General features: G+C 37.2%; 1 protein-coding gene across 1 annotated transcript in view; it reads right to left on the bottom strand.

Annotated features, from left to right (window-relative positions):
* SCAMP1 (secretory carrier membrane protein 1) overlaps positions 1 to 13,881 on the bottom strand; it is a 115,706-nt gene that overhangs the window by 4,949 nt on the left and 96,876 nt on the right. The gene's annotated exons all lie outside the window — the stretch shown is intronic.

Genomic DNA, 13,881 nt, shown 5'->3' with positions numbered 1-13,881 from the left:
TCAGAAAAACTATCAAGAAAGCAAGTTAATGCATGAAAATCTATCACGGTACAAAACAAAAATAACCCAGACAGCCCTGAGTGCTTCTGATGCAGTGGTAAAAGCAAACACCATATTACTACAGATCAAAGTGTCAAATGGTCACGAAGAAAGAGAGCACTGACAAATACATATACTGGTAAATCCGAAGATTCCTTTCCCCTAGTACCTTAGCACTATCATTAAGTATAAAAGTAATTATTTTTATTCCTTTTTAAAACCAAGTTTTCTATGGAAAATTAAAGATACAGATAAATCACTATTCCTATGTTCTAGACACTTATCTCAAAGTGAGTACAAATGATTGGATCCTAGAAAATGAAGTGTATTATAGAAATCTTATCAACCTTCTTTACTTACTAGACCCAACCAGAGCAATGCAATTACAGATTCACTTGTCTGTCTCTTCCCCTCTTCCCCCAAGTTTGTGAGCATGTAATAAATAAATGTTAATTCTTATTTGCTTTATTATTTCCTTTTTCAAACTTGCACTAAATTGAGTGGCTGATACTATGTGTTCATGGGCTTCACAGTTTACTAAAATGTAATTCACAGTCCCACAGAACATAGAAGCAAAATAAAGGCAGGAATAGCCACATTTCTCAATAGTTTGTATCTATATAGACCCAGAGAGCCACCTAGAGGGAAAAGACCACATAAACATATACAATGCATAATGCTAAATACTGTATTAAATCCATTATATCCATGTGAAAAAGTGTGGATTCTTGATTTCAGGGCCCCATGAAAGATGACAGGCTAATCATCAGGATCAACATCTTTAAAAGCTTATTACTTCCCTCCAGGGTTTCAGATGGTATTTATTGATAATTCATACTGCTGATATCAGGGACAAGGTTTTGACACCAAGTACTATAATTTTTTTAAAACATTACACAACTTGGGGGTGGGGGGCAAGGGGAGGGACAGCATTAGGAGAAATACCTAATGTAGATAATGGGTTGATGGGTGCAGCAAACCACCATGGCACATGTATACCCATAACAAACCGGCATGTTCTGCACATGTATCCCAGAACTTAAAGTATCAAAAAAAAAAACAAGATTTCAATTTTGATAAAATCCAATTTATCTTTAAAAAAATGCACCAGTTGATGATTGCTTAAATGGAGCACAATTATCACCAAGTTGCACAGCCTTTTTATCTGTACTGTCACTTTAGAAAATCTCACTGTGTATGTGACCCGAATGCATATTACCTAGTGGAAAATTCCATAAATGCAGAATAGCCTAGAGAATTCAAAAAAAAAATTAAACAACTTAAATACTATCTTTTCTACTTATGAGAACTGCATTACTCCTAAAATAATATTTAGTTCTAGGAAAATCACAGAAAAGGCACTAAATTTGGTATCTACTAATTCCACTACTTTCTAGCTGGCTGGCCACCACTCAAAACTTCAAGTCTGCTTCCCATAAAATAAGAATATTTGTTACACTATCTGCTCCTCTGAGTTTTCCTAAAGATCAAATCAGAATGTATATAAATGAGTTACACTAACATAAGTTAAATTAATTTTTAAGTATCTGCCAAAGTGTCACAGCCTCCTTAATGCAGGAGTCCTGCCTCCTTAATGCAGCTTCAGAGACAGTATATGCTGTGGTGGTGTATGACACAGAAAAACTGTATCATGTGGGAAGTAAAGAATAATGGCACTTTATTTAAATAACCCAAACATATGTCTTCATTAAAACATATAGAATACCATTTCAAGAAACTGGCTTTTATTAAGATCCCTGTCATGCCAAAATTATTTCAACTTTTATAAAAGCTGGGAAAATAAAAACAAATGAGTTTTTTAAATATATTTTTTAAATTCTTGTTTTGAGTTTTTAAAAAAGTATGGACCTTTAAACCTAATATTTTCAGTTTGAAATTTCTGGAAACCCTCTATGAACCCTCCTGCCCACAGATGTGTCAGATATCCCTTGTGAAACCCCTTGAATTGCCGGTCTAGTTTCACCATGTCGAAATCTCACGCACCCTTTAAGCACTATCTCAAATAATGCTCTGTCTGCCATTTTGTGCCTGAACTAGCTATGGCTTTCCCTATTGAGAGTACCGCCAATCCTTTGTACATTTTGGGGCGCATGTATGTACTTCTTCTTTTACAGGGTTTCTGTCCATGTCGTATTATATCCTACATGCTTTTACTTGCCTAAGGGCAAGAACTAATTCTACTCATTGTTACACCCCCTAAAAGACACAGCTTAGTAATCTGCAGTAGAAGCCACTGAATAATTATTATTACTACTTGCTGGGGATTAAATGTTCCAAAATTGTCCTCATTAATAATAATTTTTAAAAGGTACCAAATAGGTGCAATATGGCTTAAGGAGACTATACCTGTGTTACAAACTAAAATGCTTAGTTTGCAGTCACCTCAGATGTTAAATGTTTTTAAAGTAGACATACTACTTCACACCTGCTAGGATGGCTGGAATGAGAAAAATGGAAAATCACAAGTGTTGGCAAGGATGTAGAGAAAGTGCTGGTGGGAATGTAAAATGATACAGTCCTTCCAGAAAAGAGTTTGGCGGTGCCTCAAAAACCTAAACATAGAATTACTATAAGACTACATAGGAATTCCACACCTGGGTATATATGTACACAAGAGAGGTAAAAGCAAAGACTCAAACAGATACCTGTACACCAATGTTCACAGCAGCACTATTCACAATAGCCAAAAGGTGGGAAAATCTCAAGTGCCCATCAACAGATAAACAATGTAGTATACAGATACAACGGAATATTATTCAGTCTTAAAAATGAATGCATTTCTGATACATGCTGCAACACGGATGAACCTTGAAAACATTATGGTAATGAAATAAGCCAAGTACAGAAGGAAAATACTGTGTAACTCCATTTATATGAAATATCTAAAATAGGCAATTCATAGCAAATTAGAGGCTGCCAGAGGCTGAGAATAGGGAGGAATAAAACTATTGCTTAATGATTAGAGTTTCTGTTTGGGGTGATACAAAGTTCTGGAAATAGACATTAGTGATGGTTGTACAACACTGTGAATGTAATTGATGCCACTGAATTGTACACCTAAATATAATTAAAATGTCAAAGTTTATGTTATACATATTTTGCCACAATTAAAACAAATACAATACACCAAAAGCCATTAAATTGTATACTTCAGGTTTTTTTAAATTATTTTGTATTTTTTAGTGACAAGGTCTCACTCAGTAGACCAGGCTGGAGTGTAGTGGTATGCAATCATAGCTCACTGCAGCCTCAAACTCCTGGGTTCAAGTGATCCACCTCAGTCTCTCCAACAGCTAGGACAATAAACTCACACCACCATGCCTGGGCTGCTTTTTTTTTTTTTTTAATGTCTTGTAAGGGGTTGGAGGGTAGTCTCATTATGTTGCCCAGGCTGATCTCGAACTCCTCGCCTCAAGTCATCTTCTTGCCTCGGCCCCACAAAGCCTCCCAAAGTGCTAGAATTACAGGTGTGAACCACCATTCACAGTCTAAACCGCATATTTTAAATGGGTGAACTGTTTGTTAATTATATTTCAATAAAGCTGATAAAAATATGCATATAAAGATGACTTAGATGAAAGTGCCATATGTACAGCATTATAAATACTCACCAATCTACCAAATCTACCAAATTTGAAGATGCCTAAGATAATAATAATTTAGTTACAGTAACCTAGATTTGGGATCTATTAAGTAGCTAGCTTAGTACTTATTGAAAAAGGTAACAAAATTAAAATTGGGGGTGAAGTTTTTTTTTTTTTGGTGAATATACTAAGAGTATCAACCGAGGACAGGATATAAACAATTGGCTCAAGAGTGCCAATTTTTTCCAGGAATTCAAAAGTATTACTCTATCTGTGTCCCTTAGAAGAAGGTGACAAGTAACTGGATGAGTATTTTAATAGATATTGTGAACCATCCAGAATTGATTCCTAGTCAGCAAAGACAACAGTGCTGAATGGTTCTGAGAGAGAAGCAGCATGCCTATTTGTGACTATAGAAAAATAGTACAGTGGAATTATCAGCTTTCTATCCTAGGTCATAAATAAAGTTACAAAGTGGAAGAGACAAGGGGGAGAGGTGAATTATAACAATGCTTTCAAAGAAAGTATAGATGATAATCCTCGAACTGGGCAGGTCCACTTATAATATGTGATTTTTTTCCAACCAAACTCAGATAGAAAATACGGTCTTCATGGGATGCAAAACCCAAGTACACAGAAGGCTTTTTGTATACATGGGTTCTGCAGGGCTGACTCCAAGACTTGAGTATGCATAGATTTGGTATATGGATGTGTGGGTTCTGAAACCAATCCCCTGCATATAGAGGGATAACTGTAAGGGTCACTTTTCACCTAAGAAAACTATCACTTTATATATAATAGGATATCTTCACAAGCATTTACCATAAAACACCAACTAGTGAGACTTAATCACAGTGTTCTGTATCATAGACTCAATTCAGCGCTCCCACAAAAATGAGTATCTGCAGAATATATACTGTAGTAAATAAACAAGATTTGAAACACTTCAGAAAACTTGTTTTTTAAAGTAGTAAAATAACTTTTTTCTAAAATTCTTTCAAAATGCAAAAAAATTCACTATTAAAAACTATTTAATGTGAACATGACAGTCTATGAACAAATTTCATGGAAGTGATAATCATTCAAAACCAGGTCCCAAAAGGAATACAAATGATATATTATCTATTAATTACTTCCATATTAAGTTATTCTAGCTCTTATACCAATTAACAGAAGGGAAAAGTTTTGGATTCCCCGATCCACAGTCTCCTGTGATGCATTCATTTACTGTTATTTGACACATTTATAACAACTCCCCGCTTAGCCCAAAACCATTACTCAATTCTTTCTAATAGTTCTAATAGAAAGAGGACCTTTTGAAAAAACCCCATTTGGAAATAATCTGAAAGAAAACAAGAAATCTATTTGTGAAAGATAAGGACTAAACTAGACCGTTCTCCATGTAGATGTACAGGAGACATATATTCTTTCAATATTTGAAATGTGGAGTATAAAACGACACTGTGGGGGAAACAAATAGCACAATCTCATACTGGGCACTGCAGCACCAATGATGACCTACTTCAGTTATGCAAGACAACAGAAAGCCAACGAAATTACCAAAATCCTATTCACTTCAATTAGGATAAATATATAGGACAGAGCACATTTACCTTAAGAGAAGAACAGCTTAATAAAACCCAACAATTCTAGAGTCAAAACTGTGCACAGATTACGGTTAGAGGGCATTAACTGTTCTTGAAAAGCCTGACCCCTAGTGGTTATAAATACTGCTACATACCTGCAAAGGATTTTTTGTCATTAAACTGCCAGTTTTGATCAAGTGTGAAACAGAAAATTAAAAAAGAAAAATTAGGGTTTTAAAATTGGATCTTAATTTCTATTACAGCAAGAGAAATGCCTGCTATTAAAATACGAAAGCTGGTGCAAATTATATTTTAGCTTATAGTATCCCTATTTTATGTACTTCATAAAATCATACAGAAAATCATTTCATCTAAACTCCTTATTTCACAGATAAAGAATCTGAGACCCAGAGAAGTTTAGGAACTTGTGAACACATATAAACAGAAGTTCTGGTAACTTCTTTAACTACGAGGTAAAAAACAACAACAACAACAAAATATCAGAGTATGCTGCATGATATCCATATCAATACTTTTATTTTATTTGAGAAAGTCATATTTCTTTTCAATGCCTGGCATATGAGCACCGTTCTATAACTTTTCCTTTGTGTGGTGGATCCTGAAAAACTGTATACCTGGAAAATGGAAAGGAAAAAGACCGCTAGTCAAAGTATTCAGAGTGTGCACAGAGTAGTTCATTATAGAACAGCTACAGAATAAACACTTCCTCCACACCCTGGCTCTACTGATCATCTGTGCCACACATTCCTCAACCACTGCCAGTGATGGTTAAAGTTCCCTTCATACTTCACCCACAGCAGAGTCTTAATTGTTGTGAGTATTCCCACCAAAGCCCTCTTCTGACTCCATACACTTTCTAGGCTTCATTTACTTCAATAAGTCAATACTTTCCAGTCTAGAAATCCAGCCTAAACTTCTTCCCTTGCTCCTGACTCATATATACAAAAGCCTACTCAATATTTATATTTTAATGCCCCATCAGTTAATTTAAATTCCCCAAATTCAAGGTCAACGTGGAAAACATCTTGATCCCCAAACCATTTTTCTTGTACTCTCTTCTTGAATGGTCCATCATCTAAAAACCTGGGTGTCATCCTTGAGTCTTATCTTGTCCCCTACTTCCAGGCCCAAGTTGGATTAATCCTTACCTGCTCATTTTCTCTTGACTACATTTTCTTCACATTTCCTCAGTTCAGGCCACCATCATTACTAATCAGCTTCCTAGCCTGTCTCCTAAGTGTTTCCAAGTACCACTGCTTGGCCCCACAAATCCCAAATGTATTTCAGAATAAATGCTTCTAAAATTCAAATCTAATCAATTCAATTACTCTCCTCCTTAAAACTCTTCTATGGCTCACTACCACTTTTTGGAAAAGATTTAAACTTCTTAACAAGACCCTGTAGGAAAAAACTATACTTACGTGTTCAATTTCATCTTCCAACACCAACGACCTACAATTCTTCTAGCCCCAGCTCACACACCATGTTTTATCTCCCATCCATTCTGAGCTACATTTAATTCCCTGAATTTGCCATGTTATTTCCTACAACTAGATGTGAACGTGGTATCCCCACTCGCTGGTACCTCCTTATCCCTCTTATCCTCTTCTCTGTCCCTTATTCTTTTGCTTAGATAACCATAATGATGAGCAGCCATCATTATATCTCAGCTGAGGCAATACTTAAAAAGACCTCCGAAACTTGATAGGTGTCCCTCTGCTCCCTATACTTACCTCTATCATGGCCATTAAATAACTGAATTGGGGGGCCCACCAATTTGTTTCTCTTCCTCACCAACAGGTGATCTCTGAGCTCACGCACAGCCCAGTGCCTGGCACATAATATATGCTCAATAACAGCTGTTTAACAAATGAGTGAAAACTGCCACACACCACAAAACCCTCTACTACACTCTAAATGTATTACATTTCTACTTCTATAAAACACCCTCAATAATACACGCGAAATAATAAAGGAATTCTCCAAAGAATGGTGCTGTGATGGTCAGTGTTATGTGTTAATTTGGCTAGGCCGCAGTCTCCACTTATTCAATCAAACACTAACCTAGGTGCTGCTGTGAAGGTATTTTGTAGATGTAATCGGCATCTACCATCAGCTGACTTTAAGAAGAGTGTTCTAGATTATCTGGGTATGCCCCATCCAATCTGTTGAAAGGCCTTAAGAACAGAACTGGAGTTCCTCTGAGGAAGAAGAAATCCCACTTGTGGACCAGAGTTTCAGCTTCTGCCTGAGAGTTCCGGCCTGCCCTCTTGATATCAGACTGACCTCACCAGCCAATTCCCCGCAATTAACCTCTTCATTCTTTGTTTCTGATAGCATGCTGACTGATAAAGGCATCTACTAAACAAAAGTGGACACTAAACCAGACCCTGAATATAAAATGATAAAGAGGTCAAGATCAGAAAGGAAAACTATTAACTGAGAAGGCCTTGTTCTATGCAGTTTATATTCACTGTTTCATTTAATCCTCACACCAACCCTATGAAAGTGGTTACTCTTCCCATTCCTTCTTTTATTCAACAAATATCTGAGTGCCTATCACATGCCAATCACTGCATGTCACTGTTCCAGATGTGAGAAATACAACCTAAAAGCACACAGAACAGGTCTCCACTCTCACGCAGCTTGGAGTACAGTTGAGGACACTAACCTGAGTGGTTACAGGAGTCTGTCTCAGGCCAAACAGCTGTAAGTGAAGCTGTCAAAATTTCAACCTGAGTTGTATGGTTCCAAAGCAAAACTCTTGCTCTTCTCATCTAATTCCAATGCTAAAAGACTTGTTCACGCGGGGGGTGCTGAACAGCTGCGTACCCAGAATACATGCACCATAAGGCTTATGCCAAGGTCCCACAGTGAGCAATATAGACAGTTAAGTTTCCCCAAGAAAACAGAGAATGGCATGGTCCCTAAGATACAAGGCAACAAAAAACATTCTGGGAGACACAGCAAGATCGGAGCTGGGTCTTGAAAGAATACTAGTAGGTCTTCAACTAGCAGAGAAGATGAATTAATGCATGGATTAAAAAACATCATATAAACAAAATCTGGAACAAAGGAATGTACATGATGTATTTGAAGAAACCGAGCAGTACAGTCTGACTAGAATAGAAAGTGTGAATCATGGAGCTGTGAGATGTCACCAGTAGCCCTTCTTCCCACCACCACTATAATCCCAATCTGTGATTCTTTGAGAGGACAAAATGGCATAATACTGGTAAAGTGTTCTGCATAGGGCCCAGAGTATGGCTGAGCACAATAAAAGTGATTTCATCATTAGGTTATTAAGGCCCATTTGATGGCTTTATGGCATGTAGTGTGTTTTTACAACCTTAGCGATGCTGGTGTTTCTGAATGCAGCCCTTCTGCGCACTGCCACCAAAATGCCATTCCCAATCCCAGATCCACGTCAAAAATCTGCAGAGTGCTGATTTGTTGGGGTTTTTTAAGGTTAATATAGTAATTATATATTAAATGGACTGCGAGAAGGATGAGGGAATATAAGTAACCTGTAAAAAGAATTTCTGGATTAGCTGAGGTTGGAAATGGAAAAGAAGAGAAAGATGGAAAAGATACTAAAAAGGTATCTAAGAAAGTGAATTAAAAAGTAATGTAAGTGGCTGGGTGTGGTGGCTCATGCCTGTAATCCCAGTAGGCGGATCACGAGGTCAGGAGATCAAGAGCATCCTGGCCAACATGGTGAAACCCTGTCTCTACTAAAAATACAAAAATTAGCTGGGCATGGTGGCGCATGCCTGTAATCCCAGCTACTCAGGAGGCTCAGGCAGGAGAATTGCTTGAACCAGGGAGTTGGAGGTTGCAGTGAGCAGAGACTGCGCCACCACACTCCAGCCTGGTGACAGAGCAAGACTCTATCTCAAAAAAAAGAAAAAAAAAAACAGCTGAGTGTGGTGGTGCATGCCTGTAGTCCCAGCTACTTGGGAGGCTGAGTCAGGAGAATCGCTTGAACCCGGGAGACGGAGGCCACAGTGAACCAAGATCGCGCCACTGCACTCCAGCCTGGCGACAGAGCAAGATTCTGTCTGAAAAAAGAGGTAATGGAAGCACTGACAGAAGCAATCACAGCACTGACAAAAATGTTCAGTGGAATTACATAAAGTGCTTAGTGCCATCTCATTAGTAGGTATTCAATAAGTGTTTCTTCAAAAAAAAAAAAAAGCTTCATTAAGATAAAATCTGTATACTACGCATTTTACCCTTTAAAGTGTACAATTCAATGATTTTTAGTATATTCATAGAGTTGTGACTATAATATCTACACAACCTAATTTTAGAATACTTTCATTACCCCCACTCCCCACCCCACCCATAAGCCACAGGCAAGCTGTAATATATTTTCTGTCTCTATATATTTGCCCATTTTAGACATTAGCCCATTTAAACGGAATCTATACAATATGTGGTCTTAATAAACGCTTCTTGAATATTACTCAGAACATTCAAAAGGAACATCTATCACTAAGAAACTGAAGAGTTTATGAGGCATTACTGTGAGAAGATGACATCAATCAACAACTGGAGATGAAAATGACCAATTGAAGATGCAACTAAAGATTTATGCAAAGCATCATCTTTTCCAATTCCAAGATTCTAGGTCACCTAGGTAGAGAAGAAACTGAAATAATAACGGAAGATGAAATTCCCAAAGAAAATGACTGCATAGCACAAAGAGCACATTTAAGACCTTAATTTATGAACTGGATAAAGAAATGGAGGAGAAAGAATAGCCAGAGAGGCAAGAGAATTAGAACATCATTGCAAAGTCTTAGCAGAGGAGCCATCTGTGGTATAGAAAGCTACAGAGGTTAAGGAGGAGGAAAACTGGAAAAGGGATTTAGTAACATTAGAGAGCTGAGTGTCAATGGTATGTGTGTTTGGTGCAGAAGAGAAGTTAAAAATTTCAAATAGAGAAAATATGGAAGAACGGACAGTCTAACCTTCGTAGGGTTTTGAGAAGGATAAAAGGCAAATGTCTGAGTAAAGTACTGAAAGAGTACAAAGTGGTTTTAAATATAAGGTAAAATTATTTCTATGCATTCCTCATACATATTCTCAAGTAATGAAATAGTAAAAAAAATTATAAGGACTTATTTTCTTTAAAGTGAGACCTATCAAAAAGTCTTTATCATTTAAAACATAGGTGTTATTCCCAAGGTCTCAATATCATGTTTGAATACATATAAAATATATCAAAATTACATATATCCAAGACAAAATAAAACTTTAAATAAACAAATAAAAACACTAATTTACCTTCCTCTATGTAATGATTTTTTTTTTTTTTTAAAGCTGTGAAAACAGACATGGGAATTCTACAGGAAGAAGTGTAGCTAAAACAACTGGGCAGTTACAAATCCTAAATGACCCCTAAACCTGATAATTAACTTGAGTAAAGTTTTAAGATACAGACCTGGTGTGGTGGCTCACGCCTGTAATCCCAAACTTTGGGAGGCCAAAGCAAGTGGATCACTTGAGGTCAGGAGTTAGAGACCAGACTGGCCAACATGGCGAAATCATCTCTACTAAAAATACAAAAAAAATTAGCCGGGTGCCACACCTGTAATCCCGGCTACTCAGGAGGCTAAAACATGAGAATTGCTTGAACCCAGGAGGCAGAGGCTGCCGTGAGCCAAGATCACACGCACCACTGCACTCCAGCCTGGGCAACAGAGTGAGATTCTGTCTCAAAAAACCAACAAGAAGTTTCAAGATACAAAATCAACATACAAAAATCAGTAGCATTTCTAAACACCAACAACGTTCAAGCTGAGAACCAAATAAAGAACCCAATCCCATTTACAATAGACACACACACACACACTCTCCTACACACATCCAGAATACATTTAACTAAGAAGGTGAAAGAACTCCATAAGAAGAATTGCAAATCACTGATGAAAGAAATCATACATGACACAAAGAAATGGAAAAACATCCACATTCATGGGTTAGAAGAATCAATATTGTTACAATGACCATACTACCCAAAGCAATATATAGATTCAATACAATCCTATCAAATTACCAACATCATTTTTCACAGAAGTAGAAAATACAATTCTAAAATTCATATGGAACCAAAAAGAGCCTGAATAGCTAAAGCAATCCTAAGCAAAAAGAATAAAGCCAGAGGCTTCATATTGCCTGACTTCAAACTATAGTGCACAGTGGCTCACACCTGTAATCCCAGCACTTTGGGAGGCTGAGGCGGGCGGATCACTTGAGGCCAGGAGTTAAGAGACCAACCTGGCCAACATGGTGAAATCCCGTCTCTACTAAAAATACAAAAATTAGCCAGGCGTGGTGGCTTATGCTTGTTAGTCCCAACTACTTGGCTGTCTGAAGGATGAGAATCACTTGAACCTGGGGAGGCCGAGGGTACAGTGAGCCGAGATTGTGCCACTGCACTCCAGCCTGGGTGTCAGAGCAAGATTCTGTCTCAAAAAAGAAAAAAGACTATGGTAAGCAAACAGCACGGTAACCAGTACAAAAACAGACCAATGGAACAGAGAACCCAGAAATAATGCCACACAACTACAACCAACTGATCTTTAACAAAGTTGACAATAATGAACAATGGGGAAAGGACACACTATTCAATAAATGGTGCTGGGTAAACTGGTTAGCCACATGCAGAAGAATAAAATTGACCCCTACTTCTCACCATATACAAAAATTAACTCAAGATGGATTGAAGACTTAAATGTAAAACCTCAAACTACAAAAATCCTAGAAAAAAATCTAGGAAATACTCTTCTAAACATTGGCCTAGACAAAGAATGTACTACTAAGACCTCAATAGCAAATGGAACACAAACAAAAATTGACAAATGGGACTTAAAGAGTTTCTGCATAGCAAAAGAAACACTAAACAGGCTGGTCGTGGTGGCTCATGCCTGTAATCCCAGTACTTTGTGAGGGCTGATCATTTGAGGTCTGGAGTTCAAGGCCAGGCTGGCCAACATGGTCAAACTCCATCTCTACTAAAAATACAAAAATTAGCCAGGCATGCTGGTGCACGCCTGTAATCCTAGCTACTCAACAGGCTGAGACAGGAAAATTGTGTGAACCTGGGAGGCAGAGATTGCAATGAGCTGAGATTGAGCCACTGCACTTCAGCCTGGGTGACAGAGTGAGACTCTCTTTCACAAAAGAAAGACAGGAAGACAGAAAGACAGAGAGACAGATAGAGGAAAGACAGACAGACAGACAGACAGAAAGAAAGAAAGAAAGAAAGAAAGAAAGAAAGAAGAAAGAAAGAAAGAACAGAGTAAACAGACAATCTACAGGATGGGAGAAAATATGTGCAAACTATGCATCTGACAAAGGACTAATATCCAGAATGTATAAAGGACTTAAACAAATCAACAAGAAAAAAAAACAACCCCATTAAAAAGTAGGCAAAGGACATCAACAGACACTTCTTGAATGAAGACATACAAGCAGCCAACAAACCTAAGAAAACTCAACATCACCAATCAGAGAAATGCAAATCAAAACCACAATAATTCCCATCTCACACCAGTCAAAATGGCCATTATTAAAAAGTCAAAAAACAACAGATGTTGGCAAGGATGCAGAGAAAATGGAATGCTTATATACCGTTGATGGGAATGTAAATTTGTTCCACTTCTGTGGAAAACAGTATGGAGATTCCTCAAAGAAGTAAAAATAGAACTTCCATTCAACCCAGCAATCCCCCTATACTGGGTATCTAACCAAAGGAAAAGAAATCATTTTATCAAAAAGACACCTGCACTCATATGCTTATTGCAGCACTATTCACAATAGCAAAGTCATAGAATCAACTTAAGTGTCCATCAATAGTAGACTGAATAAAGAAAATGTGATACATATACACCACGAAATACTACAGCACCTAAAAAATGAAATTATGTTCTTCGTAGCAACGTAGATGCAGCTGGACACCATTATCCTAAGTGAATTAACACACAAACAGAAAATCAAATACTGTATGTTCTCACTCAGAAGTGGGAGCTAAACAAATGGTTCACACAGACATAAAGATGGAAACAGACACTGGGGACTCCAAAAGGGAGGGAGGGAGAAGAGCAAAGCTTGAAAAACTATCAGGTACTATGTTCACTATTTGGGTGATGGGTTCAATAGAAGCCCAAACCCCAGCATTATGCAACATAACCATGTAACAAACCTGCACATGTTCCCTCTGAATTTATAACAAAAAAATTAAAAAACAAAACAAAAACCTAAGAGATATATATGAATAAAATGTACACACCACATAATAATTTTACTTCTATTTATTAATCAGGCTAATATGCTTCATATCAAAAAAAAGAAATTTAGAGTATATTTAAAAATCCAAATTTTAAAAATGAGGCTGAGTTTTTAACTCATGAAAGCCTTCAGTTAAAATGATTTTAAAATATTCCCCTTTTACTGAAGTTTAAAATGTGATGCAATTTTCTAAAATGTACCTATGCATAACTTTTAATTGTAAAAAGTAATCCTCAGAGAGCAAACTTGTACAATAACGATAAAATGGCTTCAGGTTACACCAAATTATAGCAATAGGAAAATGAGAACTTTACATCACCTTCACTATAAAA

Source organism: Pongo pygmaeus, chromosome 4 (genome assembly GCF_028885625.2).
Source record: "Pongo pygmaeus isolate AG05252 chromosome 4, NHGRI_mPonPyg2-v2.0_pri, whole genome shotgun sequence".
Lineage (NCBI taxonomy): Eukaryota > Metazoa > Chordata > Mammalia > Primates > Hominidae > Pongo > Pongo pygmaeus.
Note: the sequence above shows the minus strand (reverse complement) of the source record. Positions and strands in the feature narration are given on the sequence as shown.